Source organism: Rhipicephalus microplus, chromosome 2 (assembly GCF_043290135.1).
Source record: "Rhipicephalus microplus isolate Deutch F79 chromosome 2, USDA_Rmic, whole genome shotgun sequence".
Lineage (NCBI taxonomy): Eukaryota > Metazoa > Arthropoda > Arachnida > Ixodida > Ixodidae > Rhipicephalus > Rhipicephalus microplus.
Genome location: NC_134701.1, coordinates 48,368,157 through 48,385,654, shown reverse-complemented (window position 1 = coordinate 48,385,654; position 17,498 = coordinate 48,368,157). Strand labels below are relative to the sequence as shown.

At 45.8% G+C, this 17,498-nt stretch overlaps 1 protein-coding gene and 1 long non-coding RNA gene across 2 annotated transcripts in view; one reads left to right on the top strand and one right to left on the bottom strand.

Annotated features, from left to right (window-relative positions):
- The window catches only part of LOC142796242 (uncharacterized), a 46,696-nt gene extending 31,883 nt beyond the window's left edge, over nt 1-14,813 (top strand). Inside the window, exons 2-3 of the long non-coding RNA XR_012893643.1 lie at nt 11,309-11,486; nt 14,440-14,813. This is a non-coding gene — a long non-coding RNA (uncharacterized LOC142796242). The remainder of the gene's footprint in view (nt 1-11,308; nt 11,487-14,439) is intronic.
- The window catches only part of LOC119169104 (uncharacterized), a 563,356-nt gene that overhangs the window by 168,322 nt on the left and 377,536 nt on the right, over nt 1-17,498 (bottom strand). The gene's annotated exons all lie outside the window — the stretch shown is intronic.

The following is a 17,498-nucleotide window of genomic DNA, read 5'->3' as shown; positions in this document are numbered from 1 at the left end:
GTCGCCGAAGTTTGCTAGGAAATGCTTCGCATTTAAAAATACCGCGTAGTAGGCTGTTACGTAGGACAGTTTGAAAGAGCTGTTGTTACGCACTTAACCACTAGTTTACTAGCGGTGTTCTCCAGGCATGTACCAAGAACCGAAGTTTGGCTAGCACTTGAGTCGGCTGTTTGTGACTCGGTGACGACCAGCATGAGATCCTCGCTTATTGCATAGCGCAATCAACAGAGTCAGCTATAGGAATATATGTGATTTTTGCGCATCCTAACTCGCTCCATTTCACGCTTGTGCAACAGAGACATTATTTCACGCTGTAGTGTCCGAGTCGCAGTTTAATTGACACACACACACACACACACACACACACACACACACACACACACACACACACACACACACACACACACACACACACACACACACACACACACACACACACACACACACACACACACACACACACACACACACACACATATATATATATATATATATATATATATATATATATATATATATATTTAAATATATATATATAAATGAGATCTCACATGCAATAATGACATGGAATGTATAGGAGAAGTTATTAGAACCATTGTAATGTAGATAAAAAGAACCTGCGACCTTCGAATAACGCGTTCGACGCATTATTGTCTGTTATATCTCATTATTATTGTGTCAAAACAAGAAAAAACGAAACTTTTGGTATACACTTGTTTACATTGTATATATATATATATATATATATATATATATATATATATATATATATATATATATATATATATATATATATATATATATATATATATATATATATATATATACGTTGTCTTACGTAAATTAGGTTGCAGTTTCAAAATATGCTATTTACGACATGACTGATTGATTGATTGATTTGTGGGGTTTAACGTCCCAAAACCATCCTATGATTATGAGAGATGCCGTAGTGGAGGGCTCCGGAAATTTCGACCACCTGGGGTTCTTTAACGTGCACCCAAATCTGAGTACACGGGCCTACAACATTTCCGCCTCCATCGGAAATGCAGCTGCCACAGCCGGGATTTGATCCCGCGACCTGCGGGTCAGCAGCCGAGTACCTTAACCACTAGACCACCGTGGCGGGGCTTACGACACGACTAACTGCATGTTGCTTACCGCTTCTTGGAATTAGTCAGAATATATTTTGTGTTCTCAAATGTTGTTTCATTAGATATGTTTAAATAACTAACTTTTGAAGGAACTAAGATGATTAAAAAATTTCAATGGGAAAGTTTTAGACCTCCTTGCAAAACGTCTAAACAACTATTTTTGAAATTTATATCTGTTTGTAATAGTGTTTTTCTGCTAATTACAAATACCTCAATGTACAAAAAAATACCACGTGGAAAACTTGCTCGTCCGTCAGGGCGCATGACGATTCTAGTGCTCTCTAAGGGCCGGTTCACGGTAACGGCAAGCATGCCTCGCCGTTTGATGTTAGGCGTTCTCAGGCAGCCGTGCGTGGCTGTTTGCTTCACGCACGTCTGCCGTTCTTCGCCGTTCAAAAATGGGTCCGAGACCCATTTTTGGGCCATTTGCCGTTCGCCAGAGATTGGTTTAGCTAATCAGTGACAGAGGAGCGACATCGCTCAGTCGCGTCGTCTGCTTTCGCCTCTCCACGTTGTCTGCGTCTACCGCTGGACACTTCAAGCTGCTTGCTGCTTGCACCGCGGTTTTCCCGATATGTTGTAGTTTTGTTCTAAAACTACGTTTCAGCAGTGAAAAGAGCATTTTCGCCTGTCTGGTATTTAAAAAAAGTGCACAGCAATCTAAAATGGTGTTCTCAAAGCAGGCGTTTGAACAAGTGGCGCCAGATATTCAGCGTTCGCAACAACAAACAAACTGTAATGATTATGAATAACAGACGCTCTCTTGCTATTTAAAATGATGATGATGATCGGTGGCTGTATTAGTAGCTGGCCCACGCCACTCGCCGGTAGCCAGACCTATTTCATAAAGCGCCTTTCGCCAAGCTGCGTCTGAACCTTTTTTGATGTACAACACCTCTGATTGATTGATATGTGGGGTTTAACGTCCCAAAACCACTATATGATTATGAGAGACGCCGTAGTGGAGGGCTCCGGAAATTTAGACCACCTGGGGTTCTTTAACGTGCACCCAAATCTGAGCACACGGGCCTACAACATTTCCGCCTCCATCGAAAATGCAGCCGCCGCATGAACAGCACCTCTATTTTAAGTGGTTGAGGAACCGGGGTTCCCACTAACCTGGAATTTTGCAATCGGACGCTACCCTCACCGTTCATCATGACTGCTCCTGGCCCTTCTCAAGCTGCCCCACCAACAACAGCCTTCTGTGCTGGCGTGCCTCAGCAACGCGACACATCAATTTTTCGCAGCAATGACGAACAAGGCGTCGAGGACTGGCTCGTCGAGTACGAAACCGCAAGCGCTTCTTACAAATGGAACGCCTGCGACCAGCTCATGAACGCGCCCTTTAACCCGCTTATGTGGCCAGCCTTTAGTTCAAGAACCACGAAGGCGAAATCACCAACTGGTCCGCCTTCAAGACCACCATCGCCGCGGTCTTAGGTCGACCCACCGTGCGCCGGATTCGCGCGGAACAGCGCCTGCGTAGTCGAGTCCAGTGCAAGGACGAGATCTTTACAAGTTACATCGAAGATGTCTTGTCTATTTAAAAGGCCTTTGATGCATCTCTAACCGAACACGACAAATTCAAGCACATCATTAAAGGAGCTGACGACGATACGCTAGGAACCCACAGACTATCACCGTCATTGTCCAGCTCAGTCAGGAGTACGACAAATTGCGTAAGCAGCGTGTCTCGACGCGCAGGACCGCTGAAGATACAGTTGAAGTTTCCGTCGTCGTGCCCGACGTCGCTGCTGATCAGGTCGTCTTACTGCCCCACATCAAACAATTCACTTGTGAAGAAGCTGCAGGTCAACTTTCTCTTGTGGCCGAAGCATCCGAGCCAGTGACCACGTTATACCCACGTCTACGCCAGGTCATTGAGACACAGGTCACGCAGGCACTGCCTTCATTGCCATCTGTCCCTACGCCACTGACCTACGCTGACGTCGTTGCTAGACCTTTAGCCCCGCCTGTCTCAAGCGCATACCGAGGCACTGGGCCCTCCTACCCTACGACGTTGCCCACATACACGGCACCTCATCCTCCTTCGCCCCTTGCACCTTCTGTCGTTAACCAATGGCGCACCTTTGATAATTGACCCATCTATGTTGCAAGTAGTTTTGTGGAACATATAGCACGCTACTGTCACCATCGCAACTTCCGGCCTCCGGACCGTAGAAATTCTACAAGTTACCAGGCTGCCTAGAAACTCCAGCAACCATCTTCCCCTCTCACTGACTCATTGTCCCCACGACGCCCTGTCGACTCTTGCCGGTCATTACCGTCCTGTCGCCAGGCTGTCTCCCCGATGCTTCGGCGCACGAGCCCCACTCGAAAGGAAAACTGACAGCGCAGATCCGGAGGCAAGAACTGCGTCGTCATCGAACTCGCCAAGACCTCCTCTTTGTCCGCTCAATGAAATCGATGTGCTAGTAGAAGGTGTTGCTGTACGTGCAGCTGTCGACACAAGCACCATCGTTCATGTAATTAGCGAAAAACTGTGTCGCGATTTGAGAAAAGTTACAACGCCTCTTACGAATCTTGCTCTGCGTACAGCCACCTCCCATTTTATCGCGCCGATGGCTCAGTGCACAGCACACGTTCTTATTCAACATGCTTGATACGTCGTCAACTTTGCTGTTCTTCCACATTCATCTTACGACGTCATACTAGGATGAGATTTTTTTTTCTGCCCATCAGGCCCTCGTCGAATGCGCTCGTGATGAGCTCACGTTGACAAATCCATGCCTTAATAACGACCACCACAGTCCCTTCGAAAAAGTTTGCCGCATCTGATGTCCGCATCGCGCCTCTGTCCACCGTCCTTGTGCCTGTGTTTGCCCCGGCCGCCACTAACTCGGCACTCCTGTTCCAACCAACTATAGCTAGTGCCCACCACCGAACCATCGTCCTCCCGTTTACCGTCATCAATCTTTCCAATGGTTCGGCGGTACTTTACGCATGCAATGTCTCCTCTTGTTTATACATCCTGCTGCACAGCGAGTGTCTGGGCAGCCTTGAGACCTTAGATTGTATTTTTGAAGACCCGATGTATCTAGGCTAGCCATTTTTACCGACTTGTGCCATTACACTCGCAACTGACGCCCATGACCCTATGAATGCATTCCGCAAGTCCATTGATTGCCACCTTAAACGTGGGCAGCAGAAACAGCTGATCAAGCTCCTCCAGCGTTTTCGAGCATTGTTTGACCACAATCAGCCTTTCTTAAGTCGAGCGTTGTTTGTTGTTCATCGTATAGATACCGGTCAAGAGACACCATTACGACAGCTTCCATATCGTGTGTCAACTGCCAAACGTCGAGTGATCAATTACAGGTCGACGATATGCTGAAACGTGGTATTTTCGAACCGTGCAGGAGTTCTTGGGGCTTTCCAGTTTGCTGGTGAAGAACAATAACGGATCCATCAGGTTCTGCGTAGACTACCGACGTATCAATCGAATCGCGCGCAAGGATGTCTATCCGCTGCTACGCACTTTCGATGCCTTGGGCTACCTGCAGGAAGCCGAATTTTTTCTTACTTATATCTGCGCTTTGAATAATCGCACGTACCCAAGGCAGAGGCCGTTCGCAAAAGAAACACCTCTCTTCACACCCGAAAAGCTTTACGAATTCACAGTCATCTCTATCGGCCTCTGCAACACGCCAGCTACTTTCGAGCGATTGATGGACGCTATCCTTCAAGGCCTCAAATGGAATGGTCACATTTGTTATTTAGATGACATTTTAATCTTTCAACTGATTTCGCAACCCATTCAACCCGCCTCGAGAAAGTCCTCTCTTGTATCTCCGCCAAGGGGCTGCAACTATATCTGAAGAAGTGCCATTTCGCCGCCCGAAAGCTTACGATTCTTCGCTACGTGGTTTCGAAGGACGGCAATCTTCCTGACCCTGCCAAACTTACAGCTGTTTCAGCGTTTCCCAAACCAACCGCCATGAAATAGCTCTGAAGCTTCATAGGGTTTTGCTCCTACTTCCGGCTCTTCGTCCGCAATTTCACGACGATCGTCGCTCCTTTGACCAAGCTTCTCGCCGGCTCTAGAGACCTTTCAGCCTGGTCTGCCACCTGTGACAAATTTTTCAATGAACTGCGCCGCCTCTTCACGTCACCGCCTATTGTGCGACTATACGACCCAATCCGCAGGTCGCGGGATCAAATCCCGGCTGTGGCGGCTGCATTTTCGATAGAGGCGGAAATGTTGTAGGCCCGTGTACTCAGATTTGAGTGCACGTTAAAGAACCCCAGGTGGTCAAAATATCCGGAGCCCTCCACTACGGCGTCTCTCATAATCGTATGATTGTTTTGGGACGTTAAACCTCACAAATCAATCAATCACTCTACGACCCATCATAACCCACAGAGATCAACAATGACGCTGCTGGTTTCGGCCTAGGCGTTATTTTTGCGCAGCAGAAAGGCGGATTCCAAGAATATGTGGTTGCCTACGCGAGCCGAACTCTTAGGAAAGCCGAAATCAAGTATTCTGTCACTGAAAAGGAATGCCTCAATATTATTTGAGCGACCGATAAATTTCGACTTTACGTGAACGGGCGCCATTTTGACATCGTGACTGACCACCACGCCCTCTGCTGGTTGTCGTCACTAAAGGATTCAACTGGTCACCTCGCCCGATGGGTAATACGCCCTCAAGAATATGATGATCGCGTGGTCTATCGCTCTGTCCGGAAACATTCGGACGCAGATACCCTCTACCCTTCGCCCTACCCCCTGACCTGGCCTGCTTCGAAAGTTCGATCTGTGATGCCACTGCCGTCACTATCGCTGACATGCCATCTGAGCTACGCAAGAAGCTTAGGGTTGCTTTGATTCTAGACATGCTGGCTGGGCGAACGGCTTCTTCCCTACTCGCCCATTGCGTCGGCAAGTCTAGTACTTCAGAACTCGAGACGACGTGCTGTACCGACGCAACTACGCAGCCAGTGGAGGTCATTGGCTACTCATGATTTCACGTCATCGGTGATACCAAATTTGATGCACGTTTTATGACGACCCCCAAAGTGGCCACGCAGGCTTTCTGAACACTCATTCTCGCATACGGCTCCGATATTACTGGCGTGGCATGCACTGTTTTATACAACAGTACGTTCGGGCTTGCTCGCCACAGGCAAAAGACTCCCCCTCATCACGCCAGCGGTACCTTATTACCCTTACCATGCCCATCCCGACCATTCGACCGTGCCGGTATCGATATCTATAGTTCCCTTCCCAACACTGCCGAAGGTAACTACTGGATCATAGTTGCCGTCGACCACCTCACGTGGTATGCCGAAACTTCATCCCTTCCCTCGTCTACAGCAAAAGACGTTGCGACATTCGTTCTTCAGAACATCGTATTACGTCATGGAGAAACTCGAGAGTTACTGAGTGATCGTGGTTGCGTCTTCTTGTGAGACGTCATCACAGCATTGCTGCGTGAGTGTCATGTCGTTCACTGCACTACAAGCGCCTATCATCTCCAGTCTAACGGAATGAAAGAGCGCTTCAAGCACACCCTTGGTGACATCTTGTCAGACCACTTCAATCGGAACCGAGTGCTCCCGTTTATCATGGTCGCCTATAATACCGCCATTCAAAGCACTACTGGGTTCTCTTCTTTTTGCCTCCTTTATAGACGTGAACTTCCTTCCACCATGGACATCATTCTTTCGTACAGACCTGACTCCTCCGAGTCCACAGCTCTGTCTCAAGCCGCTACATACGCTGAAGAATGCTGCCAACTGGCAAGATCAATCACAACCCAAGACCAAGGACGCCAAAAGCACCACGATGACGCATCAATGAACACTACTTCCTACGATCCAGGTTCCCTCACCTGGCTGCATGTTCGTTCTGCTACAACCCACATTTCTACAAAGTTGGTTCCTAGTATCACGGCCCATAATGTATATTACAAAAAATGTCACCGGTGAATTATTTCATCAAGCCACTGGAACCATCTTCTGACCAACGTCGTCGTGGCCAGTAAATTGTCCACGTGTCGAGACTTTAGCCCTGCTACGACCTTCTCGTGTTTACTTGTCCACAGTTCGCCAGGCTGGCTTCTTATTTGGCTGGGATTAATTTTAATCAATCTGAATAATGGACGCTCTGCTGTTACTGAAGAAGACGATGATGATCGGTGGCTGTAGTAGTAGCTCGCGCACGCCGCTCACCGGTACCAGGCTTCAGATATTGCTAAGGCGTACGACGGTGTGGAGCACGCCATCTTGATTAGTAGATTTCGAAGTGTTAACATTCTCGAGTATAGAATTTCATGGATTCAAAATTTTTTTAAATGGACGTACATCTTATTGTTCGCAGAATGGGCCATCTTCACAACATTACAAACAGACAAGGGGAGTTCCTCAGGGATCCGTTCTTGCGCCCATTTTATTCAATATATTATTAAGCTCTATCCCTGCCCACGATAAAGAGCAAGTATATGTATACGCTGACGATATAGCCTTCTTTTCAGCTTAAAACGACATACACTTTTTGTACAACATTCTACAATCATAATAAAATGCTAATGAAGTATGACTTAGTGACCTGTGCATGTCCCTTATTGTTAAGAAAAGTGCTCTTTTTACCTTTCCATTGACTTCTCTTGTCAGAATAGCATTGATGTACGGACAGGACTTCATTCCACAGGTAGACTCATTAAAATATTCGGGTATAATATACACTTCAAATCCTAATGGGAGTTCATATATTAAGTATATTGCGTTTAAGGGATTACGGGTCATTGGATTGCTCAAGCGCATCAGCAATGGTCGAATTGGAATGCGTAGAAGAGCTTTGTTGATGACATATGGCATGTATGTCCGCCCAATATTAGTTTGTATGTTTGTTATTCTGTGGGGGACCCACTTATAAATTTCGCCCGCTTCTTTCTATAGAGCTTGAGGCATTGCGTCTATATTTAGGCCTCCCTAAGTTTGTCGCAACCAATGTTCTTTATCATGAAGCACATCTGCCCTCTCTACGAACCTAGTTTCGCATACTGACTGTTCAAACATTTATGAACATCTACGTGTCCCCACAGAGACGCTCCCAATATGTATTTATAAGACAGCCTTCCATATTTGTTTTGTGAGTGGTCTCGGCTACGTCGACCTCAAATTGTTTATGTGCATAAACTCTTACACCCATTAGGGGTAAAAATTCGTTATAGGAGTTTATCACAGGTACGAAATCCTACGGTCAGAATAAAGTTTGACAATATATTTCCTGAAAATGCTAAACATTTGCCGATAAAATATTGGAATGAGTTGCTCGGGTACCATCTCAATAGCCTACAGATAAGTTCAGTTATAGCCACAGATGCTTCCGTTAATGCCGAGAAAGCAGGAGTGGGCATCTACTCAACAGCATTGGATTGGTCTTATTCACTGCGACTGCCTTAGTTTACGCCAATATTCCAGGCAGAATTAATAGCAGTGATTCTGGCCACACGCAAGCTACCAACATATATCTCTACCGCTGTTATGCTAGCTTATTCTTTAGCAGTTTGCACTGCTCCTACAGCAACAAAAACAGCACCTTGTCTATTAGAATTCCATACTATATACCCAGTCACGTTCGTGTTATCCGACTGGTTTGGGTGCCAGGTCACACTTGACTAACACTAAATGAAGTGGCGGACACACTGGCGACAGATTCAATTCAGGGACCCATCCTGTATATTTTAAGACCCTGCTGCATATATACAATCACGCGATTTCAGAATTTCTGTATACGCAAGGAACACACAAACTCTTCTTTTCTAAAAGGCGCAGATTTTCAGCACCTTAAGTTTCAGTGCTACAGCGTTTGGTGTGCAACAAGACAATTCGAAGTGACATTCAGTAATTTGCGATGCAGGATTCCACCTTTAAACTTTTATTTATACAGACCTGGTTTTGTTCCTTCCCCTCATTGTCACTATTGTACACAAACAGAAACTATAGAGCAGTTTTTCACACAATGCCGAAGGTATCAAAACTTAGGGGAAAAATTTCTAATACCAGCTTTCCAAAAACACGGGCTTGAGCTGTCTGAAGCAGTACTACTCTCCCTAGGGGCTTCGGAACTAGGTCATTGCAACAGGGACATATATGGAGCTATAAATAACTATATGAAAGAATCAAACTGGCTACCATGCTAATATCATAAGTACATACTCATTACTTATTTTCGTCTTTAGTCTATTTCATATATTTTACTGTATTTTATTTACTTTGTATCCCAGTGCCGCGTGATTCATGGCCGATCACCCGTGGTGGGTTGAGCCATTCCTCTTGGGATAAATCAACCTACCAACCAGACCTGCCTCGTAAAGCACCACCAATCTGCGTCTGAACCTTTCTCGACGTACAACACCTCTGTTATAAAGCGTGTAAAGTATGCCATCCGAGCTTCGGGAAGGCTTGATTAGGATTAGGACATCAATTATTAAAGTATGGTTCTCAACAACGGTGCCGAATCGGTTTGAATACTGTGTTGTCGAGGCTAAAGGACATGAGTCTAAAGCTAATGGAAACATCAGCTAGGAGCTTACGAGCTACAAAGAGCACGGCGGGTGCCTGATAAATTCGAGGCAGTCGACAACTACATTCCGAAGGCCAGCCATGTTTGTCAGCGGAGCTTGCCGTGCAATTTGAACAGCTGTCCTACGGGCGGCGCTGGCCGCGTGTCTACAGCACTGCGCAGTTACGGCAGTGTTGCGGCTAGCGTGAACCGGCTCTAAAAGTCTGCGTAAGAATGAAACGCTTCCCTCGCACGTGTTCATGACAGCGATAAGTAGTCAAAGTGGTTATCGATTTTGTGACCGATAGCAAAACGTGTTCACCGTAAAGCCACCACCATCGTTGCGGTACTGCCAAGACATCATAATGTGGCAAATGCTATTTATAGTCGTTCGTACGCGGAACGTTGGGAAGCACTAGAATCACTGTGCGTACTGTCGCACGAGCGGCTTTGTCACGTGGTATTTTTTTACGGGAATTGGTAATTAGCCGACAAGCAATAATACCTAACAGATATAAAGTCCCAAACTGTCTAATTGGACGTTTTGCAAATGAATCTGCAACTTCCTCATTGAAACTTTTTCTCCATCTTTGCTTCTTGAATAGTGATTTGAATAAGCATATCTTATCGAACAATATTTGAGAACACAAAAGATAGTCTAACTCCAAGAAAGAGTAAGCAACATGCATTTTGTCCCGGTGTAGTTACGTGTTCCGGCATATTTTTAAACTCTGGCTAAAGTTACACGGGACACCCTGTATATATATTAGTGATGCAAAATTATCGTGTAATGAACTATAGATAGTTTGAATAGTTGAAGAAAGTCGCAGTTATACCGCGAGGGCGATGCAATGATGACGATATAGGGGTTTTAGTGGCGCAAGGACCATACTTGGCCAAAGAGTGCCATGAAAAATGTTGATGAATTGGGAAGGGTTCATGATTTGATGCAATACGTACAGGATATGAACTATGATAATGTTTCGGGGCTCTAGAGGCCTAAATTTTCACACCCTGAGGAGGGTTAAAACATACAAGTATTTAAAATGATGCAAGTGACATGAAATGTGTGTAGCGGAAGTAAAAGACAGTGTTTGTGGTGATAAAACTACATTGAGGAAATGAGATTAGCACGAATGCCTTGTTAATGCATGTCCTTGAGCCCAAGGGCAGTGGGGCAGGTGCTGTTTTTAATGAAGCCAACCCAGCCTCGACCTCTGTACAGTCGTATTGCTACGGATCCCCTCGGAATATGCAGTGAAAGCTATCAATATATTTTAAAAACATGAACAGCGATTCAAGCTTAAGAAGAGGATCTCTACCGGTGAACATGACTGTATGTATTGAAAGTTGCTGTCGGCAAGGTACTAAAAGTGGTTTTTTCTTAGAGAGTCTAGCTCATTGCACTGAACAAGTATATGAAAAACCGTAACCGTTTCCGAACATCTCTCACATATGGCTTGCGCACCGCCAGTCAACAAATATGCATGTGTGCTGTGTGTGTGTCCTATTTGTAACCTCGTGAGCGTTACTTGCGTGTAGCGTGATTTGGATACTGGTGGCCAATTTGCAAGTATCGAATTTATTGCAAGTAATTTGTTTTGTGTTTGTCCATGTCATAGCCTCTGCCAACACGCCCTGAGCTCCCGTCGAAGGAAGGGCTTCAGGTCAAGCGCAGGGATAGCGTGGATGTATTGGTAGCAGCGTTGTTTTGGACAGATGCAGCCAAGTCGTCCGCCAATTTGTTCCCTTCTATCTCGCGGTGTCCTGGCAGCCAGCACACTAGGACATGCTGTTTGAGTGAGTATACTGTGAATGGGAGCGAGTAAAAAGATACAAGAACAGAGTTTTTGTGTTTTTTCAGGGTTCTGAGGGCTTTTATTTTGTTTAGAGAATCTGTGTATATTACTGCGCTTTGTAGTTTTGTTTGTTTATTGTGTTTACCGGCCACAAGTATCGCATGAGCTTCTGCAGTAAAGAGTCTTGTGTTAGGATGAAGTGTACCGACATCCGAAAAGGATGGGCCAACTGCAGCGTACGAGACAGAAGTGTGCGTTTTTGAGGCCTTGGTGTAGGATTCGGGACAACTGTATTTGTGTTGGAGTTCAAGAAAGTGTGTGCGGATGTGTGCAACTGATGCATGCTTTGTGGCTTCCGCAAAAGATATGTCACAGTCTATAAGCTGCCACTGCCACGGTGGTAGATATGCAGCAGGAGCCATCAAACAGTGTTCCAGAAGTGGCACATCTGTTTTCTCAGCGAGCCCTCTCACACAAAGTGACTAAGGCTGCCTCATTGAAGGACGGCTGTGAAACAGGGCAGAATGAGACCGATCATTGATTGTGAAATGAGAAGGGTGTTCTTTGTCTGCGTTCACCTTGAGGAATTACACAAAAGATGTGTAACATCTCTGTAAGTGGAGTGATTATTCATTTGATTACAAATACAGGCTTTCCACAGGGCTAGTGCGGAAAGCACGCGTAGAAAGGCGAACGCCCAAATGGTGCACGAGGTCCAGCATCTTCAAAGCACTTTGAGTCGCAGACTGATAAAAATCGGCCCCATAATCTAAGCGGGTGCGAATGAGGCTTCTATACAAACTCCTGAGACATAGCCTGTCACTACCTCACGTACAACGTGACAACACATTTAGAACAATCATGGCTTCTATACAGTTTGTTTTCAAATACTTCATGTGCGGTACGAAGGTAAACTTGTCCAAGAATAAGCATAAGAAATTATGCTCCGCATTAACAGAGAGAGGTTGATCGTTCAGTTCAATGTCAGGTTCTGAGTGCATGCCTCTCTTTCGGCAGCGCATCTCACAGGTGCTTTTTTTTGGGTTCAGTCGGAATCCGTTTTCCTCTGCTCAATTGGAGACTGTTCAGACCCACTGAACCTGCCGCTCGCACATTGCCAGGTTGCATGACTTAAAGCGAAGCTGGACATCATCGACGTACGTACAATAGAACATATTTTCGGGGCATGAACAGGTGCAAGGAATTCATTTTGATAATAAAAACTGTACAACTAAGTACTATTAACTAAGTACACCAGCTTGCGGTACTCCCATTTCTTAGACAAATGTTTGGGAGAGAACACTGCCCACACGGACATGGAATGTCCCATGGGACAAGTAACTCTCGATTATGGAAATCATTCTACCACGCACACCCAAGTGAGACAACTCTTTTAATATGCCAAAACGCCATGTTGTGTCATAAGCGTTCTCGATATCGAGAAACACAGAGCGGAAGTATTGTTTTTGCACGAAAGCGTCTCGGATGTCTGCCTCAGTGCGCACCAGTTGGTCGGTGGTGGATCTACCCTCTTCAAACCTACACTGGAATAGGTCGAGTAGATTGTGTGTTTCAAGGAAATGCGAAAATCGGCGGTTGATAATCTTTCCGAAAAGTATACAAAGGCAGCTTGTAAGTGCAATGGACCTATAACTCGAAACTGAGAAAAGGCCCTCGCCCTGTTTCAAAATAGGGATAACAATAGCCTCTTTCCAAGAAGTAGGGATAGTGCCAGAAAGCCAGATAGCATTGTATCAGGATAGTAAAGTTTTTCGCGTTTTGAGCGGCAGGTTTTTCAACATTTCATACGTGGCACGGTCGTAGCCTGGCGCAGAATTCCTGCTGGAGTTTAGTGATGTTTGCAGCTCAGCTAAGTTGAAAAATTGGTTGTGTGCCTCGTATTCTGTGCACTTTTATTCTAGTTTCTGCTTTTCTATCATTGATTTATTTCTTTGGGAAGCTTCGGTATAGTGTCATGAGCTAGACACCTGCTCGTAGTGTGCACCGAGGAAGTTCGCCTGATCTTGCAGGCTGTCACCCTATGTACTTGTCTTCCTGCGGTATGTATAGAGAGCAGATGGTGACGAGCTTATTCAGTAGAACTGCTTGCACAGCCACTGCCTCTAGAGATGTTAGCAGCGGTAGATGATTACTTGCTATTCCTCGATTAATAATAATGGCTACACCACCAGATGACGCTACAGCATCATCTCTGTCCTTTCAGAAAATAAGGTATTGACGCATAAAATTGTATTCTTGTGTATGAGGTGTGTTTCCTGTACACACGGCACTTTTGGAGAATGTTTGTGTAGAAGTTCTTGGACATCCTCGAGGTTTCAAAGTAGTACTCGGACGTTCCATTGTATAAATTATGTCTCCATTTTGGGGGTAAATAAGTTCTTTGTGTACGAAATGAGTGTGGCTGGTGTCTCAAAAGAGAAGCGACTAATTTTACAGGGCCTTTGGGAGGCCCTCTAATTACTGCTTTTTCTATCTTAGAACGGTTGAGGAGGCCTCGCCGCTACTTTGACGCAGTCTGCGCCGACGCACCGGAGATGTCCATTACCTTAGGAGAGGCGCCAGACAGCCTTCGTCGCGACGAAGAGGCTTCGTCGCGACGAACGGATCCTTCATCCCCACCGGACCGGAGGTCGAGGCAACCTCTTTGGTACCATGGCTGCTGCCAGGGTTTCCAGGGGCCTTTGGTGGGGCTGGGTTCAGGAAGGGCGAGACAGCCGAGGCTGCTCCCGCCAAGGGGGCTCTTGGCGTTTGCTTCGGCACGCCAGGCGTGGTCCGAGGCATCGCCGAAAACCGTAGCGGTGGCGTACCCCCTCGCACCACTTCGGCGTACGGTGTGTTCTCTGCATTATGCGGGGAAACATGCTGTCCCGCTTCGTGGAAGCTGTTGTTTAGTTTGAATTTAGTGATGATGATTTCTTAATTTATTCTTGCAGGCCACGCAGGACCTGGAATATGCCGGATGGTCGCAATCACAGTTGGCACAATGCAGTTTGGATTCACAGTCATCGTCTGCGGAATGTCCTCTGCTGCCGCATTTAGCGCGTGTAAGCTGCCCTCGGCAGCTCCTTGTGCCATCCCTATGCAAAAACCAGCGCCACTGGGTACCAGCATCGAGCGCCATGCCTGATTATGGGCCTAGTTTGGTGCTGGTACCAATGCTTCCCGGAGCAAGTACCGGGACGCTATGTACTGGAGCGGCAGTACTGGAGCGGCAGCGTCCCAGTACTTTGCGCAAAATGACTTCACAAGGTTAAAACAAGAGTGCCCATTTGCCATAAATAAATAAATATAAAGTAAAAAGTAAGATATCGCGCATTCACAATGAAAATTATTAAAATAAAAATTACAAAAGTAACACGCTTCCTAACGTGACTTGAACTCACTACTTCCCTATTCTGAATCGAATACGCTACCTACTACGCCACGCCGGAAAGTGCATGAGGGGTTGTAAACTGACAATCTACCTGGATAACGGGCTGTTCAACTTCACGTTTACAAGTCGCACAGTTAAAACTGACATGATATTTCTTTGCAAATAAGAATTGCGTCTTGATTCGACAATGAGGAACTGCTTCCATGCACCAAATGACGTGCGGATATTAGCAAGAGCGCATTTTTAAGCATACACATATTAACTCTGAAAAATCTCAAACCGACTTGAGGAGCAGCCACAAATGGTCAGCTGTTGCTGCCGATACTTTTTTTCCTGTGATAGTCGGTTCACGCAATTGCTACTGGTCAACAAGTACAGATGATTTAAATGCCTTGTTCGATAGATTTCCGCGCACGCGAGTGAATATTGAGTATTTTTTTTCGCGCAAGCGACGATGTAGCAGTACACATTCAGCGTGTCAGATTACATATTTGCAGTTATATCGATGCCTGCAACTTAGAAACCGCCGACGAAATGACTAATGCAATCCACTGAAAAAGTATGAAAGTGTGTTAGTTCACTAACGCCTACCAATTTACCAACTCAAAATTGCGCGTTCTTACATAGGTGTCAGCGAAGTAACGGCTCCTGCGCTCAGAAGGAAGCTTTTGGTGACAGCCTACGTTGCTGAAAGCACGACATATTGATCGTCGCTGCTCCTTGTGCGGGCACCGCTCACGCGGATAAGTTGTCGATTTAGGCTCAGGAATTTCTAAACTGTACTTTACAGCTATTCTTACACGTTAGAATTTTGCCTACTTAAAGTAAAAAGCGCCGGCAGCATGTACACCGACGCGGCCGGCACGATAGGCCTCGCTGGGGCTGGGCACGGGGTAAGGCTGCTCTCAAAGCAGCTGAGTTGCGATGCTTAATGTTTCTGCATTTGAGCTTTGCAACATTTGTATCTGTCACCTAAACTGTACATGAAGTAACTGGAAGGTCAATCAAAGTCAAAAATGCATTTACGGAGTGGCGATGCCAAGCGACAGCCGTTTTTCTGGCCTCCGCTGTAGGTATACAGAGGGCGTGCCAGTGAACAGATATATGCAGTTATATCAATACCAACAATAAAAAACATGAATAGAAATACCAATACAATCCACCAAAAACGTATGCCAGGGAGTCAGTTCACGAAGGTGTACCAAATTACCAACTGAAAATTGCTAGTTACGTATCAGTCGGAGAAGTACCGGCTGAGTGCGGCCGGCTGCTTTCGGTGACAGCCTGCGTAGCTGAAAGCGCGACGTTCGATCACCAGCGCTCCTTGTGCAAAGATCGACACAAGACAAAATAGTTGATTTAGGTCCATGTATATCTAAACTTTACTTTTTAGTAATTCTCACACTTTGAAGTTGTGTGTACCCGAACCCGAAGCGGAAGCGCCTGTAACATAAACATAAGATATTGACACACACACACACACACACACACACACACACACACACACACACACACACACACACACACACACACACACACACACACACACACACACACACATATATATATATATATATATATATATATATATATATATATATATATATATATATATATACATTTATATATCATATATATATATATATATATATATATATATATATATATATATATATAAGCGCCGGTAACAACGCGGCCGGTCGCAACAGAGTGGCTCGCTGGGCCGGGCACTCGGTAAAACCACTCTCGATGTGGTGAGTTTGGATGGTTGAAGATTCTGCATTTGAGTTTCGGAACATTTTTAACTCTTACCTGAAATAAGTAGAAGGATAAGCATGGCCAGACATACATTTATGCGGTGTGGCGGAATCGAACGACAGCGTTTTTTCTCGCCTCCAGTGGGAAACCATGCGAAGCGATCGAGAGAGCTCATTTACGTTTTGTCAACTTTGCGGCAAAAACAATTCTCTGTTTCTGTTAGGAGTGGCCTGCAGCTCCAGGCTTACAAACACTGCAACTTGGAATTGTTACAGCAATACACGGATGATGCGAATATGGCCGGTATACGCGGGGGCATATGGGAAAAGGTGCATTATAATTGCTGAGATACGTACGTGCACCACAATAATTACGTGTGCTCGGTATCTCTTAGGGTAGCACCTCTCCGTGCCGTCGAATCAAGCGTTTTATATTCAACGACACCGAAACATAGCACGGCACGCGCTACAATAACGTGCACGCTGCACTGGTAGAAACAGTGCCTGCTCCAGTATTCACTTGCGCTTGCCAGTGAAAATTCCAGCGCTTCAAGCGCTTCGCAGTGCGCACCACCATCACAGTGGTTTAGTAAGCGCCCCTAGCAGTGCGATACAGCTTTTTCACAGTGCGCCCAGCTACGTGCCAGTGATTACAAGCGTGTACTAATGTCTTCAGTGTATACCAGTGCCAAAAAGAAAAACGTACTGGCACCACGCTGTTTTCGCAATAGGGTTGGCCATACCACTGGCGCTTGAAGCAGCGCCGAGGGTTCAGAATGTAAGGCCTCACTTGTAGCTTGAGGTATACTGTTGTTATTTCAGTAGGAAGTGCTGTGGAACTAAAAGGAAGTTTAATATGTTT